Consider the following 15627-nt stretch of genomic DNA (forward strand, 5'->3'; position numbering starts at 1 on the left):
AGGCCCAAGCGAAATGAAAGAGCTAAATCTGAATTAAGAGTTTTCAAAGAAAACTCTTTGACCTATGAGGCACAACTAAGAGGGAATCCAACTCCTAATTAACTAAAGCCCACAAAACTAAGATGATAGAATACTTTATTAGATGAAGTTTAAGAAAAGTCTTCTCTGTTGAGAGATAATTTATTTACTGGGTGGGCCAAAACGTCTGTTTAGTTTTTTCTGTAAAATAAAAGGCAGATTTTTTTCATTTTCAACAATAACTTTTTTGGTTTGGATATTTTGAGTATGTCGGCTATCTCTCGTTACTGGCTTCTAGTGGGTAGAGGCCGGGGGTGTTAGCAAACATCTTCCAAAGCATAAGACAGCCCCAAAATAAAAATTATTTGGCCCAAATGTCAGTAATGTCAAGCAACTTCACAAACCACTTTGGACAAATTCAATCAGTCACAGCATCTTCTTCATACAGTGCACAAGTCTTTTTTTGGTGTGTGTTTCAGTTGCATTTTTACCTTTCTTGAGATAATAAAGCATAATATGCCAAAAATTCTGCATATTTTCTTCCACCTTCAATATTAAAACAGCTGTACAACAATTCACCAATTTGGTATAAGTTTCTTTTGTTCAATGCACACTGATAGGACAGCTGACATAAGTTAATCTAACAAAATAGTTTCAAATGAAGTTAAAGACAACTAAGCACTAGCAGAGCCGTCATATGAAAAAACTAAAACTTTTTGGCCAACTCAACAGTTCAAGAGACAGTTTTGTATGGGAGTCCATATACTGTCACTAGCATGCCTCAAAGGGAATGAGAATTTATGCCTCTGAAAATTTTAAGGGTAACTAAAAATGATGATCAAGTGTGGAAAAATTACTATTCTTAAGGTATATGTTAGCAGTCTATACGTAATGCCACATCTTTGCACCCAAATACTAATCAATGAGAAAATGCACAAAGAAACTGCCAGGGAAGATCTGAAGATAATGACTAGAGAAAGTTTAGGAATGTTTTCAAAAATATGATATGCCAAATCTATCTATCTATAAAAATTGTGAACCATGGTCTTCAAAGTTATACATTATTTACCACTGTTATTCTTTCTAAACCTGTATGCTCTTTCTCAAGTGCTAAATTATGACAATTCTTAGTTGTCTGAAAAGGGACCTGATTTTTTGCAAAGGAGCCTGAAGTCATCTGAACCAAAACAGGTAGATAAAGTAGACAGATGATCAACTAGGTTTCTGGTTTCAAAAAATGAAATGGAGCCTATAAAGTAGATGATGTGGAGTGAATTTAATGCCAGCAGTATCCCTGAAGCAAAAAAAATAAAATAAAATAAAATAACAACAAAAAACCAAACAGACTCTAGAGGTGAATTTCTGTCAGCAGGCACCATGGTGTAAGGCTCTGCCACAAGACTCCTCCTTTAGGGCATTTGTTAGCCACAGGTGGCCTCACCACTCTGAAGAAACTCCCCAAGTTACCCAGAAGTCTTAGGTTGGTGCCCTCATTTTTGTGTGTTCTTTAAAGCAAAATCCTAAATACCTTAGAATTTAAATGCATCTTAAGGATAACTCTTACAGCTCCTAAATTTTATGTTGAACAAATTCTTTACAACTATTCTTAAATAAGCAGTATTTGCCTATGTGGACAGTTACAATGTAATCTTCCTCACAATACTGATTTAAGTAGTAAGTTCCTTTGGGTAACTTTATATCATCACTCTATTCTTTCTGTACATTTACTTTCCCAATAAAAACTAAGTATGAATCCTGACATATGGGAAATCTCAAAGAATAGCAACTCTGTGGATAAGCTCTATACCATTAAAACATAAATACGTATAAGACTAAGAAGTTAATGGCTGCATATGGCACAACTGAATCAAGAAGCAAAATATGGTCTTTGGAGCACAATGCTAACCTGGAAAAAACAAGCTTTACTCCTGGCTCAATTAGACTTTCTAGATTTTAACTTTTAATCTGTGTGGATCTTACTTAGTAAGTAAAATATACCACCTACCATCTACAATTTCAAAGGGAATACAATACTGAAAATCACAAGAATGCATCAAAAAAAAAAAAAAAGACAAAAACAAAAAAAACCAACAAAAATCCCCTACACAAATGGACTAATATATTAAAAAATTAAGTGTGGTTCTATTCCCAAACCTGACACTCCATCAACACTACTGCATTTAGTTACTTTGTGCAATTTTACTGTGGACTAGGAGAAGAAGGAACATTTTGCAGGTCTGAAAAAGGGATGTTTCAGAAAGACTCTCCTATGGAGGCAGATTGCTGCAAAAACCTGCAGATTGAGATTACACATAGCCGACTAAGCAAAGCAATAACTTTGCTTAGACCAGGCTATTTTAATTTCCCCATAAGCCTAATGTAACGTGTCTTAAAAAAAAAGAAAAGTTAAGGCTTTCTTTTTTCCAAAGCAACCAGAGCTGTTACATATCAACTGTACTACCATACTATATTAAGGTATTTGAGGAAAGAGCAAAAAGATTAAATCTGAGAATGTTTACTTAATTCTGAATTTAGGATTACAGGAAGTCTGCTACTAAATAGTAGTTACATTAGGCGTAGATATTTATAAACCAACTGCAGCTAGTGACCCAAGATTCAATTACAACATCAACCCTCAGATTTCAGCGTATGGGCAAATTACCAGTGGAGTCAAGAATAAATTCATTCTGCCCTACTGCAGCTTTAGAGCGGGTTGCCGAATCCCAGAGAATTGCTTTCGCCTAGCCCTAGAGCATCAGGTACTAAGCACTGCACTAAGTTAGGGTCAGGACCTATTAAAGCACGAGGGAAACTCAAGGGTCGCCTGCCTAACTTGGCCAGCCCATAATCCCGAATTCAGGAATTTGTCACGTCACTTGAGATCAGTGTGAAACTAAGTTTTGATCCCTTTGAGATCTTAGTACACAAAGTCTAGCTATCACTCACTGTAAGGGCAGTCCGACCCTGGCTCCAGAAAAACTACTTGGTGCGTAACTCGTGTCTTTTCCGCTCACCGTGGAGGGCCGCACCGGTAGGGTCCGACAAAGAGCCCAGGCGCTAGTTTAGGGGCGCAGCGGGGCCCGGCGGGGGCGGCGAGCGCGCGTCCCCCCGCCCGCTCAGGCGGCGTCGAGGCGCGAGCAGCTCAGCCAGCCTTGCAGAGGGAGCTCTCGGCAGCTCTGGGGTCCCTCTGCTCGCAGCAGCGCCGCCTGCGCCACTCGGTGGAGACGGAGACCAGCGGCGACGACGAGCGGACTGGGAGCGACCGCCGAGCAGCCTCACAGAGCGGCCGGGTAGGTTCCGGGGACCCAGCGGGCTGGAGGATGGGCAGCCCGAGAGGCGTTGGCCAGGGCCTGACACCCATACTGCACGGAGACCCGGCTACGCGCGCGGCGGCAGCGAGTCGGGACCCTTGAGGAAAGCAGGCGCGGAAGCCGAGGAGCGGAGATCGCCTCTCGGCTGAGGCCACCCGACTCGGGTGGGGCGGAGGGCAGAGGGCGGGCCGCGGCCGGCCGATCGGTCGGGCCAAGAACCGGTCTCGAGAGCAGAGACAAAGGAAGGAAAATGGAGTCGCTAGCGCGCGGGCCTCTGTTGCCGTCGCCGCCGGAGGCCTAGCGCGCCGCCAGGAGGAAGGCCTAGCGGGCGAGTGTGTGTTAGGGGGGGCCGGCCGGGCCGTGGCGGCGACGGGCAATGGCGGCGGCCGCGCCGCAGCAGGGACGGTAGAGGGAGACAAACACCCCCCGGCGGCGGCGCTGGCGCCGGGCTGCAGCCAGCGCCGACCGGAGCGGCCCCATCGTGACACCTAGAGGCGGCCCGCGAAACCTCCTCCACCCGGGGCCCCCTTACCTCCGCGCCACACCCCCCGCAGCGCCCGCTCCGCCGCCGCTCCACCGCTCCGGCCACCTGGCGTCCCCGGCCAGCTCCGCGCACCCGCACCGGCCACCGCGCCGCCGCTGCCGCCAAAGAAGCAGCTCCGCGCACGGTTTAATCGCTCCACAGGCTCGGACACAAAATGGCGGCGGCGCGGTGCAGTGCGCCTGCGTCGGCGCTGCCGGGGCCGCGGGTGCTGATAAGGGAAGGGACGGGTGGGGGGGCCGGCCGGGCGACGAGTGGAGGGCGGGGGAGGAAAGGTGAGGGGAGGGGTTGGCGCAGGGCAGCATGGGAGGCGGCCCCGGGCGCCAACTTTCAAAAGCGGGCGCGATGGCGTAACGGAACGCGCCGCGAGTCACGTCACGCCGCACGCGCCCTCCCGCGCTCTCGCCCGGTCGCGCGTGGGCTCCGCGGGCGCCGCGACGTCCGGACTCCCTCTGGGTGGGGCTTCTTGGGCGGAGGTTGCCGCCCCTAGGCGGTCCAGGACCCTGGGGCCTCTTAACCTGGTTCCTTAGTCGCAGTCTCCCGCCCTGAACCCGTAAAGGGTTTGGAGGGTGTTTAGAGAAAGCCTGTGGGGCTAGGTGGTGGGGCAGAGGCGGTTCTTGGGGCAGGCCCCGCCCCAGTCTCCACCCTAGCCTGGCCCGCCCCACTCTGCGCGCCGCACTGCATCCCGCCGAAGTGTAAGGCCCGTCGGGTCCTCTGGAATTCTCAAACAATTCAGCGTCCGCGAGTGACAGCGAGAAGAGCTGTTTTTGACCAGCGGCTTTTGAGGATCTGTGCCCTAGAAGAGGGCTTCCTTCTGTCCCCCAGGCCACCTCAGCACGGAGAGGCCAGCGGAAGACCAGACTTGATGCTTTTACACGATCATAGTAGTCGTCTTTCACCGAAGGGACTTTATGTATTTGGCCCATTGTAATTCTGTATTTCAGAAATGTACATTTCTTGTTTTTGCCCTGAAGGCTGTTAAATTTTCTGTGGGCGGAGTCCTTCAGCCGCTCAGAGTGCGGTCGCCCCTCCCCCTCTCCAGGATGCACCTGCGGACTTGACCCAACCGGCGATAAAGTCGATGGAAGACTGGATATTCTGGTGGCTGCGGGAGGAGAGACTTTGGTACTTTGAGGGATCTGACTCGGGATTGTATTCTCTGCTCCCTTAGATGTTTGTAACAAACGAGCCTAACGTTAAGGGGACAGCTTATGCTCCATTAATTTCTATTGTGAGAATCCTCCAACATTGACAGGTCCCTTTTTTTTTTTTTTTGAAAAAGGTAACCAGAAATCTGGATTTTTTTAAATGTAAAATATCCAGGTATTTAGAAGTTGGCAAAAAAAAAAAATTAGATGCTTTTAAACTGCATGTGCTGATTAAACCACAAGTGTTTTAATCTGACTTAAGGGAAAGAGTGAAGAGAAGCTCCGGTATCAAATACTAGGCACTCCAGCATATAGAGAGAGGGTAATGGAGACGGAGGGTGAGCAGCCACGAGGGCAGAAGGAAATCCAGTGTTGGGCTGTGAAATTTAAGGGCAGGGAAGGTTTCATGTTGGAGGGGTGTGATCTGTTGCGTCTAGTGCTCCTGAGAGGTATACTGGGGCTGGAAATACAATTTGGATTGGTCATCTTGGAGATCACTGAAAAATAATCACTGGTGGTCTTGGCTTGATTCATGTTGGTGAATCAGAACCTGGACATGACTATAATGGGTTGAAGAGTGAATGGGAAAGTGAGGAAATACTGGCTGCACATGTAGACAATGTGAGTAGTTTTTCTGTGAAGGGAGCAAAGAAATTTAGGGGTAAGTAGAAGCATATGGGATCAAGAGGAGATGTTTTAGATGGTCGGGTTCTAGAGCATCTTTTTGTGCCATTGGGAGGGATACAGTAAAGAGAAGGCTTACTTAACCTATATAGGAGTGAAATCCATGGAAAAATATAAAGAAACTGGGAGGATTGACCTTGGATAGGAACAGGATGCTTCCACTGTGATAATCAAGGTAACTAAGGTGAAGCTGATTCAAATGCAGGGGAGAGGAAAAGCAAACTTACAGGTTTCCTAATAGGACTGCCTTGACAGCACTGGGTACCCATTTGAAGTTTATGATCATGAGTTTAAAGTTAAACCAGTTGTCCCAGTGTGTGGTTTTTCTCCAGCAACATTCAACTGCTCGGGTACCAAGATAAAGAGGGATAATTTGGTTGCTCAACACCAAGACCCAAATTATCTGATTTCTCATCTCAGGCACTTGCCTTATGTGGTTAGTGACTATTCTAGAAATACATGAAATATTGTGAAAATTTACATGTGACCCCTTTTCAAGGAACCAAAATGATCCAATTTGTCTCTTACATACACACCTTAAGACTCAAACATAAAGAAAATGGAAACTTAGAGAAAAATTACTTCTGGAATATTTGCATTTTACATATTCTTCAGCCCTGTACCCCAAACAGCTCCTGGTAGCCTTCAGGAACTACATACTAGAAACAACAAAGTTCACTTGCACTTAAACCTTTAGCTTCTGTTTCTTTCTAGTATCTTTAATAATCTGATTAATTCACTTTTCTAAGGTTTTACTTCAAACTATCTATCTTTTAAAAGTAAAGTACATCTTCTAAGGCTTTAATGTCCGCAAATACAAGGCAGTGTATATGGGGGAAAAAACCTCAACTACATTTACAGTTATATTCATAACTGCTTTGGTCAGAATATTTGTACTCCCTCCAAAGTTCATATGTGGAAATTCCATTGCCAGGTGTGGTGGTATTAGTAGGTGGGGTCGTTGGGAGGTGCTTAAGTCATGAGGGTGGAACCCTCATAAATGTGATTAGTGCCTTTTAAAAGAGGCTTCAGAGAGATTCCCTAGCCCCTTCCACCATGTGGAGTCACAAACAAGAAGGTAACCAGCTGTGAACCAGGAATAGAGCCTTCATCACAATGTGACTATGTTGGTGCTTTGACCTCAGTCTCCCCAGCCTCCAGAACTATAAGCAATAAACTTCTGTTTATAAAGCACCCTGTCAGTGGTATTTTGTTATAGCCACTAAGACAACTATATTTATATTATATCAACTATAATTACAACTATATGACCTCTGAGTCATCGCTTAGAAGCCAGGAATGGAGTCTAAGTGGCCTTGGAGCCTGCTTTCTGAACACAAAGATCCCATGCGCTGTTCTGAACAGCGCTGAGAAAGTGCTGGGATCACTAGGAAGGAACAAAAGAAAATGTTTTCTTTACCTTGTAGGAAATTGTGATGTGCCTTACTGTGTGGAATCAACCAAGAAACAGAAAGCCAAGCCAAAGCCAATGTTTCTGGCTGGACAGAAACAAGCAGAGAGGGAAAAGTAATATGATGAGAGCCCGCGAAATAGTTAGGATGATAAAATTAAGGGCAGAGTTATTCCCTGCAGTAACTGGACTACCTCACCAGTGAGAACATTGGTGATTTAAAACCACTCGATTATCTAAGGAAGTGTTCTTCTCATGGACTGTCTCTTAGATTTGTAGTGCGTAAGAGTTCAGGGCATTATCAGCAGAAGGCTTTCAGCTTACCACATGGCATTGGTGAAGTCACCATGTTCCGGGATCCGGCCCTCAGTCTTATAGATAGGACCAGAAATACAGCTTGTACCCTGAGAGTGGATTCCTTCCTTAAGGACTTGTTAGGTTCATAGAAACTTGGTGGATGAGCAGAGTGCGGTTTTACTTTACTAAGTGGCAGGGGGACCAGTGCTTTCATTCTGGCAAAAGGTGTGTTCTCTCTCTACTGAAGAGCCTCCTGGGAAGCCAAATTACTAGAAAGCTTTGGTGAATGGTTAATTAGATTAAGAGATGTTAGTTATATAACTTAAATGTTATATAACCAGATACTGGAGTCAGATTGTCCAGCATTCGAGTCTTGTCTTAGCTCCTTCCTAGCCGCGTGATCTTGGGTGAATTGAGTAACAACTCAACTACAGATGTCTTTTCAATAAGATAGGCTGATAATTTTACTTCACGCAGTGGTAAGAATGAAATCAGACAATACAAGTAAAGCTATTCACATAACTCTAGGCACCAGTAATCATACAATAAGTGTATGCTATTGTTATTATTTTTTTTTATTTTTATGCTTCTTGTTACCTACCCTCACTCCCAAATCTACTTCTGATAGATATGATCTTTCCAGATTCATTAATAGAATCAGTAACTGCCTAAGCTTTCCTTAGCCTGGGAACCATTCTTTCTGGGGAAGGTATACTTTGTGCTATAATTCTCAGGGGAACAATTCTATTTCCAAGATCTTCCTTGCTCCCACAATTTGCCCCATAATGCTTGCAATAATCATGATTGTTTGTGCGGTTTTTTACATTAACTCTGTAAACAAGAGACAAATGAAGGAGAGATGAAGTAACAGTGGGCAAGAATCTTCCTGCCTACTTTGGGGATAAGACCTAAAGTTATACCTTAATGCTCATGGTGACTCTGTTTCTACTGGGGACGTGTGAGATGTGATTCAATTCAGCAAGCATTAATTGGGCATCTACTGTGTTCAACTCCCTGTTCTAGGCTCTGGGGAGACAAAGATGACCCAAGATGTGTTTCCTGCCCTTGAACTCAAAAGTTTAACTGGTCACATTGGTGAGAAAACAACAACAAAAATTAATGCAATAATTGTTATGGGAAGAAGTAGGCTAATAGATAAAGGAGCAAATCATTCCCAGGAGTATCTTGTTTCAGATGGGTATTAACAAGCAAGACAAAGGCATATAAGGTGAAGAGTCATAATCAAGGGTATAAAGGGCCCCAGGAGTGTAAGCCAGACAGCAAGTCATCCCATGCCATTTGACTAGGTTTTCAATGTCAACTGCCAAGGCAACCGCTTTCTCCTAACATTTTAAAGAGCTGCCCTTCTACATCATCTCCTACACAGATCACAGGATTTTTTTTTTCCTTATTGCGGTCTGCTTTCTTTGGACCCTTGCAAAAGCCATATATTTTTTTTAACTTCTTAGCTCAAATTACTGCTTTCTAAAGTCTAAATGACTTTATCTAGACCTATATACCACATTTGGGAAGTGGGTTACTTTTGCTTTGTGCTCTTACCTGCATTTTTCAGACAGGCATTGATCATTCTTTAATGATCTCATTTTACAAAACGCCTTTTTCACGCCTGCCCTTTTAATCAATGTTCACAGCTTTGGCTCTGTTTGAAGAGCCAGACACAATTTTGTCCCAAACTCAAGAAATGAATACTTGCTCAGAGTCATTCGATAACTTGTTGGCAAAACCAGAATGAGTACTTAGACCTTCCAGCCCCACCTTCTCTCTCCCTGTTCTTTCACTGGCTGCCCAGAGAGGCCGTCACTGTCAGATACATTTTTTACCATTCTCTGGATTTGATTCTTTAGCTCAGGGGCTGCTTTGGAAGGGGAGGGGAAGGGAGGTACAGCAGACAGGCTCTTTGCCTCTGCTCCTCCACCCTCCCCCACTTCTCCAAATTTTATGTGATTTGTTCCGGGGGGGGAAAAAAAGGTTTCTGCCCCTAAAATAAGTTGGACACTACTGCCTTAACCCAAAGGAAGGCCTTTAATGATGGAAATTTCAGGCACTTGGAAAGCAGATAGCAGAGGTATTTGGAGTGATGGCATTAATCTACAAGTATTCCCAGAAAAACTGAGACCCAGGTCTATGCTTGAGGCTAGGTAATACTGGAGTTAGAAGATGTCCTTAGTCCTGAAGTGCCTTATATTTTGCCTTCTATTAGTCTGGGCAGGCCACATTAAATCTCATGAGCATTAGTAGGTAAAAGTCAAGGATAGAGAGGCAAGTAAAGGGTATGGACTACAGGCGTGGGAAGGACAGTTGGTCACTGGATATTGCAGTAGTCATGAGACTTCACAGTAAAGCAAGAATGACTCTCAAACTTCTGCCTGTAGGTTACAGCCTTCTCTTCTTGCCCCAGATCTACATATCCAGCTTCTTTCTGGATACTTCCTCCTGGATGGCTCCCAGGCCACCCTTATCACTCTCCTCCTAACCTGCTTCTCTAAGGCTCCCTTTTTTCAATGAAAGATACTACCATCCATCCATTCATGCATCCATCCACACGTAGGCCACAAACCTGGGCTTCATCCTTTCATCTCCTGCATCTTCTCAATCACCAAATCCTGTCTACTCTGCCCTCAGAACATCTCTTCATGGCAACCTCTCCATCCCCACTGCCTCTGCCCTGGCCCAGGTTCCTATCACTTCTCCTGACCAGAACCTGGCACTCATCACAGCATCTTCTTGCCTCCACACAACTGCCTAAGTGACCTTTGCAAAGTAGAGATGTGATCTCAAAATTCCCCTGCTTCAAGCTCGAGGATGCCTCCCCAGTGTCCTGGCAGTAAGTTCCAAACTCTTCAGCTTTTCCAGAAGGCCTCTGTGACCAAACTCCTGATCACCTCTTTACCTTCGTTTCTAACTGCCCCCTCTTAACCCCTGTGGGTTCAATTTGCTTATCTCCTCCAGCAGTCTGTGGCTCTCCCTCTCTCTACTGTGCCCCGATCAGGCTTCCCTTCCATTCCTTAACTGGGATCCCAGTGGTGCAAGTGCATCCTAAAGAGCTGTGCTTAATGGGGGGCTCTGGGGGATGTTTTGAGTGTCCAGGCTTTTTCTGCATTGAACATACTTGAAATGTTTTCAGGTTGTGTTTGAGAAAAGACCAGGACATCACTTAGATACAAGTTTTAGATGTATGCATCAAAAGCTAATCTATCACTTACAGTGTATTTGGCCTTGGTTGCTGGGGATAGTAAAGGCAGATGCAACCTAATTAAATAGAGAATTGCCTGGAACATGTGTTAAAAATACAGATTCCCTGGGCCTACCCCAACCTCTGACTTTGAATCTCCGGAGAAATTCTCAGATGAATCTTAGAACTGGGTTAGCTGAAAAAACCTAACCATATTTCATTTATAAGAAATATCTAGAATAGGAAAATCTATAGAGACAGAAAGTAGATTAGTGGTTGCCTCAGGTCGGGGATGGGGCTTGGGGAGGTGAAGGCCCGGGGGTGATAGCTAAGGGGTGCAGTTTCTTTTGGTGTTGATGGAAATGCTCTAAAATGGATCTTGGTGATGACTGCTCAATCCTGTGAACACACTAAAAGCCATTGAACTATATGTTTTAAATGGGTGAATTGCATATGTGGACTAAATCTCAGTCAAGCTGTTTACACACAAGTAAAACAAAAAACTTCGATCACCCTCCATAAGGGACTTGGGTGGTGCCTGTAACTGAGAAGAATGGTCAGAAAATACTTATGGATATATACAGGGTAGGGCATAAGTAGGTTTACAATTGTTTGTATGGAAAACAATGTGATAATAAATATAAGAATATGCACTGTTTCGTGTACTCACAACTGTAAACTTACTTTTGCTGCACCCCATACATTGGAGGGTACAAAGTAAATGAGCAATTGCAGTAGGGTATGATTAGTATTATATTAGGGAAGTGCAGCCTCCTGGGACACGAGTGTAGTGGGGGGCAGCTGCCTGAAGAAGTCTGTGATGTCTAGGTTGAAGCCTGTCAGGTGAACAGGCATTATTAGCAAGACAAGATGAAGGGTAGGAAGGGTGTACCATGGTTAAGCAAGTGAGCCCTGCTGGTGCTGGGTGAGGCTTCAGTGCAGTGCGAGAAGTGAGGGTGGACAGGGGAACAGACTCACAGGGCTTTGAGAGCGCGGTTGAGGGGGATGGAGTTTTCCCTAACAGAGAGCCTGTAGTGATGGATTTAGGTTTCAGATGCCACTCTGACTGCACCATGGAGAATGGATGGAAGAGGGGCAAGACAAGGGGCAGGAAGCCTATGAGGGGGCAGTTTTAGTGTCTCCAGAAGAGGTCAACGAGTCCTGAATGTGATTGGTGTCAATGGGGATAAAGAGCAGTGGATAGAATTAAGAAATATTTAGGGCACTTTTTTCTTTATCTTTTTTTAAAAAATGAATCCTCACCTGAGGACATGTTTATTGATTTTAGAGAGAGGAATGGAGAAGGGTGGGGGGAGAGAGGGCAAGGGAGGGAGAGAGAGAAAGAGGAAGAGAGAGAGAGAGAGAGAGAATGAATGAATGGATGGATGGATGGATGGATTTGGGGCATTTCTTTGAGAGGATTCTGATGGCTGGGATGAGAGGTCAGAAAAAAAAAGTCAAGGATGCGGCTCTGTTGTGTGGCTTGGCTCCCTGGGTAGTTGGTAACCTTAAGAGCCCTGGAGGAGAAACAGATATGGAGATGTTGAATGTGATTTGGGGCATGCCGTTCAAAAGGAGGTGTCCAGTCAACCAGCAGTTGGATACGGGGGTCTGGAGGAGAGGAGAGTGCCGCGTAAAGCCACTGGCACACAGCCTCAGCGTACATATGAAAGACAGGAATGTGTGAGGTGGTTCAGGGAGTGTGTGTCCGGAGCAGGGAGGAAAGGGCCTGGACTGGAATCCTGTGGCGTGCTACTTATTTGTAAGGTGATGCTTGAGGAGGAGATGGAGAAGGAGGTTTTCAGGAGATTCAGAGGAAATAGCTAGAAACGTAGGTGTTAGCTACAATTCATCTGCTTATTCAGCTGCTGTAAGTCAGCATTTATTGAGGGTCCTGGGTATACTCAGAGACAAGGGAGACTTGACTGTTGACATCAAACTTAAACCATGGCCACAACCCCATTACAACCTTCTGAAGCAAGAGGCCACTGACAGTCTTATTTCCTTAATGATAGATTGCTCTTAGCAGTTTTATAGGCCCTGGAGTCCTTCCCAAGGTCACTCTCCTGTTTTACCTGGGCCCAGAAGAGCCGAGTCCAACAGTCAAGCCTTTTGTCCATGGGGGAGGTATGGCCTGAATAGGACACTCCAGAGCTGGCTGGGGGCGGAGGGCGTATGGAAGGGAAGGAGGGAGTGCATCATATGCCTAGGGTTCAGCAAATTGTACCCACACACTAGGCATAGAAACACACAAGAAAGGCACCCCCGCTCTGTGGGTGAGACATAGAAGCCGTCCTCTTCCCATGTGCCAACCCATCTGCTTTTTTGTCTTCACAAACATGTGTTTTCTTCTTCTTCTTTTTTTTTTCTCTGCAGCTTTGAATACATGAGGAAGAAGAGTGGGAGACAGGAGGAAAGGTAAGGTTGGAAGAGGGCAAGAGGAAAGGAGGGGGTGCAGGGGGGGCATCCAGCGACCACCAACACAATAAAACGGATCCTGGACCACCTCAGCCCGGCCCCTTTTTTTGCAGTGCGCGCTTATCGGTTTCCTCCCAGGAAGAGCTCCAACGATGGTGGCCAAGGCGTGGCTGTGGCCTTGATGGACTTGATTGATGGAATGCCTCTCAGTGTGTCAGGGGCCTTGGAGGCCCACTTCCTTCTGTTCCCCCCACAGAGGCTTGCACGGGCTACACAGGACAGGTGGGCACAGGTTTTCCCTGCCCTGCAGCCTTTGACTCCGGATGGTCTCATCAGCCTCCGATCAGCTGGGGCAGGAGGCTCCTGACTGTCTGGAGTGTGGGGAAGCAGGAACAAATCCCTCCCTGAACCTGTACGACCGAAGGGTAGGAAGTGGGGGAGTGCTGGGAACAGCTTTGCCCTGTGGGAGATCTATGGGAGGCATTTGTGCGCTGTGTGTTGGGGGAGGGGAGGCTGTACAGGAGGGTGGACAAGGACTCTCTGCCCCATACCATCTCACAGACCTGGCCATGGACCTGGGTGTAGGAGGCCATCCAGCCTGACTTCAAGTCACTGATAGAGGAAGTCGAGTGGCCGTTGAGTGGCTGATTCATGCTGCTCTAAGCCAGGTAGGCTTAATGGGGCAAAGCACTAAGGCTCTTTTTGTCTGGGCTTTGTCTTTACCTGTACCTGGCTGTGCTTACAAGCCCACCCTGACCCTCACACTCATCCTTGGCTAGGGCTGAATACTAGGCTGTGCCCTTAGGGTCCTCCTTGTAGGGGACAGAAAGTTAGGGTCCCTATCCATTTCCAACACTGGCAATGATAAAGGGCCAGTCAGATTTTCAGGGACAGTCCCAGTCGACCCCCGACTGGGATGGCGTTTCCACCCTACATTTCTTGCTTAGGCTGCCCTCTCCTGTGGATGGAGCTGTGTGAGCTTGTGCTGGCCCCGTCACGTCACCCACCTGCACTTTCCCAGGACCCGGTCAGCCAGTGTTTACTTCCTCTTTCCCCATTACACAGGGGAGGCAAGTAGACAGTCCTGCCCTATCAGTGGACCTCTTGTGGGGTTGGTTTTGGACTGCAACCCTCCTGCAGGGACCTTAGGGCAGGCCCAAGCTGTGGCCAGCTTTCGGTGCTGGCTTGGTCTCTATCACTTGTTTGCCTTCTTCACCCTCTGCCACCCCAGCCTACCACCCAAAAAACTGCACACCACCATCCCTCCCATGACACCCTTCAGTTACAGGGGGAGCACAGAGACGGCCTGAGGGCCGTCTGCCTGCCCGCAACCCCACCCGTCTGGAATGAGCCACCTGCATCCACACACAGGTGTTTCCTGTGCTCCTTCCTGTTGCCGTTTTTTTTTTATTTGTTTTTTTTTTCCTGCTCAGCTTGGCTTCCCCAGCAGGTGGTTAAGGGCCAGCCAAGCCTCTCTATACACAGCTCTAAAACACTCGGGGGTAGGGCTCCCTGGGGATCTGGGTCACGCCCCCACCCCCATACCCAGGAGGGGCTATTGGCACCTCATCGGCTCTGCCTGAGTGCAGGTGCACACTTTCTCCCAGTGTGTCACATTGCTCTGCTGCCACCACAGACACTGGGATACCAGAGTGGACTCAGGGAGTACGGAAGGCCCTGCCTGTGCACTGTCTCCCTTGGCCCTGGAGAATCAAAGCTCTGGATTGAGAGGGGAAGGGCGGAGGGCCAGTTTCTCCAGCCTTGGGCGTGGGCCTCCCCCAGGCCCTCCTTAGAACAGGCCTGCCATCCTGAAATCCCACCCCGCCCTCAAGTTCCTCCCGTAGAACTCGTAGCTTTCTGGGGCTGACACGCTCAGTGTTCTGGGCAGCTCTGGGGGGAGATGAACCTTCTCCCTAGCGCCCTGCTTCCTAAAGCAAGACAGGCCAACAGGCTGTGGGGGCCACAGGGTTCAGTCAGGTTTGTTATTACAGAGAGGCAGCAGTTCTGGGAGAGGAGGGACTTGCTGTGTTGGGTCAGAGGGCAGCCATCTGGGTCTCCGGCCTCCCAGGCCCTAGCTCCCCCCCTCTGCAAGGATGTCCTCTCTCTTACTACCCAGGCTTCAAGGAGCTCCCTGTGCTCTGCCCCCTCTGTAGGAAGCTGCCACAGATGAGGAGATCTAGAAGCCTAGCATTCTCTGAAGGGGTTCTGCTGCCCCCTGGTGGCTTGAAGCTCCAGCTGCCACCATGCCTTTTTTCCTCCCTGCTTCCTTTTTGCCGCCTGGCAGCAGGGTGCTAGTTGCTAGAGAGCCATTCCCAGGACTGGCACCCTTTGGGCCTTCGCTAGGCCAACTCCACAGTATGGCTCCAGCCTGGGCCCCCAGCGTCCAGGCCCAGCGCATGCCCAGCCTACAGGCTGAGCCTCCTCAGCAACATGCCACCACCCTTTTCTTCTGCCCTCCAAGCCCTCTTCCAGCCTGTGGGCTCTCTCCCACCCAGATTTCCAGGCCAAAAGCACATGTCATTGTCACAGTTGGAGTGTGGGCACACTAATATCAGGAAGGGCCACAACCAAAGGGTGCTGGAGCCAGAGGGTCAGGAGCGCACCAG

At 47.5% G+C, this 15627-nt stretch overlaps 1 protein-coding gene across 3 annotated transcripts in view; it reads right to left on the reverse strand.

Moving 5' to 3' along the window:
* The window catches only part of CTCF (CCCTC-binding factor), a 44042-nt gene extending 40030 nt beyond the window's left edge, over nt 1-4012 (reverse strand). For 2 of the 3 annotated variants that reach the window (XM_054579319.1, XM_054579318.1), the window contains exon 1: nt 3862-4012. The gene's annotated coding sequence lies outside the window, so the exon portion shown is untranslated. Of the gene's footprint in view, nt 1-3032; nt 3102-3861 lie in introns of those variants that run through there. The other variant, XM_054579320.1, reaches the window with a different exon arrangement.
* Between the last annotated feature and the right edge of the window lie 11615 nt (nt 4013-15627).

This window comes from Pteronotus mesoamericanus, unplaced genomic scaffold (assembly GCF_021234165.1).
Source record: "Pteronotus mesoamericanus isolate MK-2021 breed Mesoamerican mustached bat unplaced genomic scaffold, CSHL_Meso_final contig_52, whole genome shotgun sequence".
NCBI classification, from domain to species: domain Eukaryota; kingdom Metazoa; phylum Chordata; class Mammalia; order Chiroptera; family Mormoopidae; genus Pteronotus; species Pteronotus mesoamericanus.